We start from the raw sequence: 7,625 nt of genomic DNA, 5'->3' as shown, positions 1-7,625 counted from the left end.
TTTAACTTATTTAGGATGTCTCACTTTGATTATTTTGATGCTAATTCTTATTAGTTGCAAGTATTTTATGCAATTCTAAAGAATTGCTGCAATGTAACTTTGGTGTTTGCAAATATGTTTATGATGAATTTTATCGTGCATTTAGATATTTGATGTTTAAAACAAATAGCGTAAATATGTTAAACTATTTATTAAGAAAAAAATGTGACACATCATTAATAATTATATAAGAAAGACAAAATGGGTAACCCACTATCCAACCTGATTTAACCCGTAAATTTGCGGTTTACCTAAACCGACCCAATGATATTGTGGGTGGTTATTTTAACTCACCCACACCGGTACATCATGTACGGATTGGGTTATGATTTTGGATAAATTCAACCCAAACCGACCCATGTACACCCCTACATATACTATTAGAGGGATGCTTCCTTCAATGTTTCCTGTAACATCCCAATTTTTATATTTTATTATTTAATGGTTATTTTAGCATTGGTATAATTATTTAATTATTATTTAGTGCGATAATTATTTAATTTGGTGTTTGTGCTAATTTGATTTAATTAGACCATTAGTAGAATAATGAGTTATATTAGCTACTAGTAGAAGACCCGTGCGTCCGCACGGGTAACTCAATTCCTAAGATGAATAATGTATTAGAAACGTCATTTTAAGAAATTTAAAAGTTCGCATAATACAATAGAGATAAAAAAAGACAATATTAAAATAGTAATGGAATAGTCAAATAGTATATTCAAAAGCTCTTCAATAGTATACCGTATATTCATTTGTATTAATGTAATCTGAAAAGAATAAAAAACCAAAAATTAAATAGTTAGCAAATATGGTTACTAAATATCCTAAGAAATTCAAGGACCAAACATTCTAGGTTCTTTACATTTGCATGTCTCATATTATAGAACAGGCTTTGATTTGCAACTATTTTTTGTGTGTTAGACTTTCACATTTGCATTAAGTTGATTATGATAACAGGATTAGTGGAAGTGACAGTTGGAAAAATTGTAGAATCATTGTGAATTATAGCCAAGTTGTTCAAGCTAACACCAAGATAGTCATAAAACAAAATAGTACAGCAAGAGTTAGCACTTGAGAATAGGAGTATCAATAAAAAAAGCTAAAATTAGAGTAAGTTAATTAAATTGATTATTTCACATTAGTAAAATTTGTCAAAGTATTCACAGGTATAATAGGTTCATGATAACAGAATTTAAAGTTAGTGCATTAGAGGAAGTTAAGTAAATCAATTATTTCACATTAGTATAAATCGGCCAAAGTTTTCACAGTTATGACAGTTCAAACTATGAGCAAATCAACAGTTTCATATCAGTTATTTCAGAATTTTAAAGTTTTTAAAATTTTTAAACTATCAACTTTTACCTGTGCAGTCCAAACATTAACTTTCACAATTTTAGCTTTTAAACCTGATATGTATGTACCTTTATTGATTTACTTATGTACCTTATACACCTAAAAATTATGATTTTTATACTATCAAAAAGTTGCTTTGCAGTTTAAATGTACTTCTAAACCTGACAAGTACTACTTTCTTGCTTAATAGTAATATCAACTTTCTTGCTTAATAATATCAACTTTCTTCAACACATCCTACAAATACTACTTTCTTCCATAATAACAGTGACTTTATTCAACACATCCTACTTCTAAAGTAACCTACAGCCTGGCTTCGAGGTCCGTGCTAATGCAAATAAGGTTTTCCTGTATCTTTTCATACTTTGCAAGTACAACAATTAATCTTGGTGAAAGTTATTCAGACCTGTTACTCACTTATCAATACAGTGACCTGTCCAATCACTGACACAATTCCAACTTAACTTGTGGTTACTTCGGTTCTGTTACAATTTGTTTTTATCAGTTTGCCTACATGGATACAACCTCTCCACCCTTGGTATTTAACGTTTTGTAGGTTGACTTTATTTCCCATTTGCCTTTGTTTCAGCCAGCGTGGGGTTTTTGTCATAAAGGGGTCCCATTCTAAAAAATTGAACTGCAATACTTCCACCGAGCTTCTCCAACTTTAAGCCATAGTCACCTTGATTGTTATCATGCAGTAAGTTGAAAGACATATGATCTCTCTTTTTTCACTGCGACTTTATTTGACTCTAGCAGGTGAATTCCAATGCCATAGTTGAATAGCCTATTCAGTAAATCCATAGTATTATTAACCCAAAAAATATCAAAATAAACATATAAAAGAGTACTTAAAAGTTAGTACCAAGCTCCTTCAAATTTGAAAGGTAGATATAATATGTAAAACGTGATGAGATAAACCTGCCCAGTAAACATTGTCGCGACAATACCACAGCAAACATACAGCAGATGAGATACCGACGCGATCCAAACCACCGCTGCGCACAAAAACTGGAGCTTAATGTCTTAAAGATAACTAAAAGTCAATTTACAAATTAGAGTAGTTTACTCCAATGGCTTAAATTTAGAAACAAATCACCAATAGATAGAAAGTGTCACTTACATCTAAAACAAACTAATATTTAACGCCATTCTTGAAATACCAGTTCACATCAGGATTCAGCAACAACATATACATATTATAATAGATGAATAAATGACAGAAATAGAATGAAGACCACTCCCCATTTTTTGTCTAATCCACCCTTCATATAGAAATTCATGGTCCCTAGTTTAAATAATTTTTTTTATTATAAAGACAAGTCTTTTAATTTCAACTAAAGGATTGTTTTCAACCAAACCAACCTAACGACACGTTTAATGGCGCATAAGAATTATGATAAATGAATGTTATAAAAAAATTATGCATAAAGCTGATTTTTAGAGGTGGATGAAATGTTGTGAATCAATAAAGCATGGTAAATTTTTAAGACTTTATCATGGTATATATCTATTTCTTTAATTAAAGTAAAGTCTGATAACTAATATAATTAATGGTTATGATTAGTGACACACAATTTCTAGCAAAATATATGGCTACGAACTTGAGTCAGTTCTCTAAACATAATATATACTACTTATTTCTTTCATAATAGCCAACATGATATCAAACTATTGAAAAGGCTTTAAAAATGTCATTTATAGTACTTTGTCAGACATGTTAATATTTTTGTGTGTGAATGATCTAATCACCTTTATGAGTAGTAATATCAGTTTTGTTAAACACAAGTATCAGAACTATTCACCTTTATGACTACTAACCAAAATATTGAACAATCATACAATGGGTTTATACTCTACAAACCTCATCAATTGTGTTAAGCATGCTATTTACAATATGTTTTTCTAGAAGAAAAACTAAACCACAAGGAAACAATTTGAAACACTTGAATCTAAGTAAAAAAACAAACCAAGAGCAACTTAAAACCACTTGCACATCATACTTGTCACTTATAACTAAACAATGTTTATATCCCTACAATGTTTAGAACAAAATATAAACTGGACATTAGAGAATATATTCATTAGATTTTGTTGCAGACAGTGAATGTACCTTGTGCTTTCATCATGGCTCCTAAATAGAGCAACAATATAATGTGCAAGATGACAATGAGTCTGACATCTCCGTCCCATGGCCTTTTTATCCCCAGTTTTCACATCCACGGTAATAGAGACTCCAAGTTTCAAATACTTCTTCAAAATTATTCTTGAGTTACATGTTTAAATAAAAATAGGAAAAGACAAGAATTCATAGTCAAGCATACAAACAGTATTTATTTCAATACCATCTTACCAATCATTGAAATAGACTTATCCAAGTTTCTAAACCTGAAACTCAAGGAATTATTCTGACTCATTCTACTTAACTCAGTCACTCTCCTTTCAATCGCTTTCTTTGAGTTCGCACAATCCATTGAAATCGTGTGTGGCATACTAAATGTAACCACGACGACGACAATGAGTTACACTATCTCCTCTGATGCTGAGAGTATTGAAAACACCCAAAGAAAGTAAGTCAAATTGAGAATATTCTAACAAAGCACAATTGGATCATAGAATAATAGATTAAAATTAAGAAAGCAATGACATACAAGCTCTCAAACTTCCATATCTCCTCTTGACGTATCATATAGTAACTTGCTGCTTACATTACAACATGGAGTTTTTTTCAGGTTAGTAGTATGGTAGCAGCATAAGAATGAAAAAAATGATATGATTGATCAACTGGATTTATTATATTCTAAATAGCTAAATGATGTGATTACCATACTCCATAATGCACGTCACGATGATTACAATGTCCCGAGACACCTTATTTGTCAAAAGTAATAATCTGGGGTAAAGAGTAATAATAAGAATCTGTCAAAAGATGATTCTGACAGCACAAATGAAAGCTTCGTGACTAAAACTACGTTTAGAAACAGTATATAACCATATAAATGCAATGACTGGTTATTTATTCGTCAATAATCTTTGCCAATAAGCTATGGTTCCAAACTTTACCAAAACCATCCTAAGTATAACAACAGAATAAACAATGACAATATAAGGAACCCACAAAATTTTTTTTAGTAACATTAAGTTTTACAACTCCAATAGACTTAATAGATCAAAACCTGCAAATCTGAATGGTTGATAATGTTCACTTGTTGCATTGGAACCTGTAAGGATAAAAAGTTTGGAACCTCTTCCATTTTAAGTCGTATATAACGCCGCGGTGCTATCATCCTTCACAAATTGGCCATAGCGGTTAGTGAAAAAAATATGCTACTTGATAATACTTACATCTATTATCATCTCATCATCAATATTGGACTTCTTTTTGCATACTGTATATTTAGGTTAAATATCATTGCCAATGTGTAGATGTATATGAAGTGGCAAGATATGGTTCATCAATAATATAGAACTCTGCACACTGAAAATAGTTCTACTTAAAATTTGAACTTGCTTAGTTCAGAAAAATTCTACTCAGAAGAAAATTGAACTGCACTACGGGTAGAAAGAAAAAACAATAATTTTGACTCTCAAAAAATGCAAAGGATCAATTAACAAATAATGCTAAATAATCAAATAACTGAAGTAACGCTGCAACAAATGAATCTGAATCACTGACCCATCTAAACGGAATCTTTCTCGGATATCAATGAAGTGAGGAGACGTAAAAAATCCAGTACAAAAACCACAATTGTGTAATATAGACTCTGTGAAGGTACACGTAGATCCCTATGGAACAAAATGATCAAATTACAAGTTTGTGTTCTGAAATTGCAATTTGTGTGTCATGAATTTATCAATACCTTTATTTCCTTGCATGAGATTTTCACAAGCTCTTTGAAGATCGAACTGTCCAAAAACGAAGCTCAAGAATACTAACAAACTCAACACATTCAAATCATTGAAGGAAAAAGTAACCTCTGCCATCCACGACTCCTTGACAAATCTGTTACAGTTGAGTGGCTGACAAATCTGTTCCATCATTGAATACAAATATTGCATAGAACTTTGAGAACACATTATAAAAATACAATATAACTCACATTATAATACCAGATAAAAAAAAGGTGACAGATATATGAACCACAAGACAAAATCTGTAAGGAAGCACAAGCGACACACTGGTAGCAGGATATATATAGAAAATAGAATGACTTACGCTTCTAAACTTTACTAAAGCATACAAGAAAGCATCCATACATGTTTTTCCAGCATAGTGTCACATCATGCTATTATCCCAGGCCCATCTTCAGCAGCTTAGTGATCACAAGCAGCTTACTGATGTGAAGAACTATAACAAAAATGGATAAAACTTCAAAATACAGAATCAAGAATATATATTAACTCAGCTTACTGATGTGAAACAAATACTATTTATTAAAATATATATTAACTCAGTAGATTCATAGGATATAAAGATGAGCTTAGAGAAAAATTCAGTTTCAAAAATATATATTAACTTGTGACGAACGCATTGAAGATTGAACCGTGACAGCATTACCTCCAGATATATGTTAAAAATGAACCGGTAGATCCGACAATGGAAATAGCTTTTTGACAAAGCAACCTATATACAAATTACATACAATTCAGTTTCAATCAATTCAGTTGTCGCACGATTAAAGAACACCTTGTATTTGTTATCACAAACTTTACACGGCATTTCATTGATCATTGTTTCACCATTATAAACTATATAGGTTTGCATTTCCTGCAATGTCTTTTTCCAAATCTCAAAGTCACGAGAGCGGTGGATCTGATCACCCTGTAGTGTCAAAATGTTAAACTATCTACTAATAATACATTGAAATCATGTTAAAGCATATGATATAAACTAAAAACAAAACCTCTGAATCTTGAAGTATGGCTTCAACGTGTTGCTGACCATTGCGTTCCCTTACGTCCCATAGATCGACAACACAAATTGCTATCTTCCACACATTTTGATCGGGTTTCAATTCGGAAATCAGGATAGGTGGTCTAGACATGGTTGTTCAAAATCTGAAACAAAGTCCAGTTTTGTTAGCTAATCAGAGAAACCATAGGAAAGAGATAAAGAAAATCTAAAAGCAAGTCATTTATATTCATACTACAAAGTTCACTAAAATGAAAACTTTCTAATGGTTAAACAAAAAAGAAAACTGTTTAGGATAGAACATCAGTAGTTTAAAAATATGAAAAGCATAGCACATAAGGACTAACAATTTCTTTCCATAAAAGAGAAATCCAAGAAGACCGGTAATCCATAAACAAACTCCATAAGAACATCAAAGTTTAAAAAAAGTATAGCACAGCACAGAAGGACTAAAAATTCCTTACAAATATAACAACAAAATCTGAAAAGCATAGCACAAAAGTTTAAAAAAACTCCATAAGAACATAAGAACATCTGAAAAGCATAGCACATAAGAATATAAGAACATAAGAACATCTGAAAAGCATAGCACAGAAGCATAGCAGAAAATCTAAAAATTTCTTTCCATAAAAGGGAAATCCAAGAAAACCGGTACTCCATAAACAAACTCCATAAGAACATCAGTAGTTTAAAAAAAGAAACTTTCAGATTAGAAATCAATATCCTTAAAAATATAAAAAAAAACTGAAAATCATAGCACAAAGGACATAAAAATAAACTCCATAAACCTTAAGACACGTTCAGCAGTGATGGTGAAGAAAATGAAGAAGAAGAAGAAGAAGAAGAAGAGAAGGGGGGCTTAATAGTGTTGTATTACCTGTGGAATGGAGAGAGAATGGAGATGTGATGGTGAAGAACAGGTTCGGCGCTTGGAAGTTGGAATGGATAGAGAATTGTTGAGTAAGAATTAATGAAAATGGGCAAAAGAGAGGGAAATATTGAAACAAAAGTGACCTGTTTTGTATACTGGGTAAAGAGAAGTTTTTCATTATGTATTAACCATGGTTAAAGCATATGATATTAAAATGGTGTTTGAATAAAGTTATGAAAAATTGAGAATGGGGTGCCACTTGGAATAATGGGTAGATATGATTGGTTTATAAGAAGATTGATTTAGCAAATTACTAAAATGGGCATTTGTTAGTGTAATTTTAAAAAAGCAAAAGGGCAATTAAGGGTGTTAATAGGTATATTATAATCTTAGTTAGGTAGTTGATTGGGCCTATTATGTGGAAATAGAAATAATAAGGGAGTGTGAATT

At 31.4% G+C, this 7,625-nt stretch overlaps 1 long non-coding RNA gene across 15 annotated transcripts; it reads right to left on the bottom strand.

Annotated features, from left to right (window-relative positions):
* Window positions 1-1,444: 1,444 nt before the first annotated feature.
* On the bottom strand, window positions 1,445-7,368 carry LOC131649391 (uncharacterized). 15 transcript variants are annotated; one of them, XR_009298214.1, is made up of 9 exons: window positions 7,182-7,368; window positions 6,297-6,450; window positions 5,951-6,214; window positions 4,385-5,740; window positions 4,218-4,285; window positions 4,044-4,092; window positions 3,506-3,934; window positions 2,314-2,390; window positions 1,445-2,179 (listed from the first exon to the last, which is right to left on the bottom strand). It is a non-coding gene; the product is annotated as an uncharacterized LOC131649391 (long non-coding RNA). The 15 variants fall into 15 exon arrangements; XR_009298217.1 differs by having other exon boundaries at window positions 4,569-5,740; window positions 7,182-7,367; XR_009298219.1 differs by having other exon boundaries at window positions 3,506-3,645; window positions 3,746-3,934; window positions 4,044-5,740.
* Between the last annotated feature and the right edge of the window lie 257 nt (window positions 7,369-7,625).

The sequence above is a fragment of the Vicia villosa genome, linkage group LG2 (assembly GCF_029867415.1).
Source record: "Vicia villosa cultivar HV-30 ecotype Madison, WI linkage group LG2, Vvil1.0, whole genome shotgun sequence".
NCBI lineage: Eukaryota > Viridiplantae > Streptophyta > Magnoliopsida > Fabales > Fabaceae > Vicia > Vicia villosa.
The sequence above is the reverse complement of the archived record's forward strand: the minus strand, read 5'-3'. Positions and strand labels throughout refer to the sequence as shown.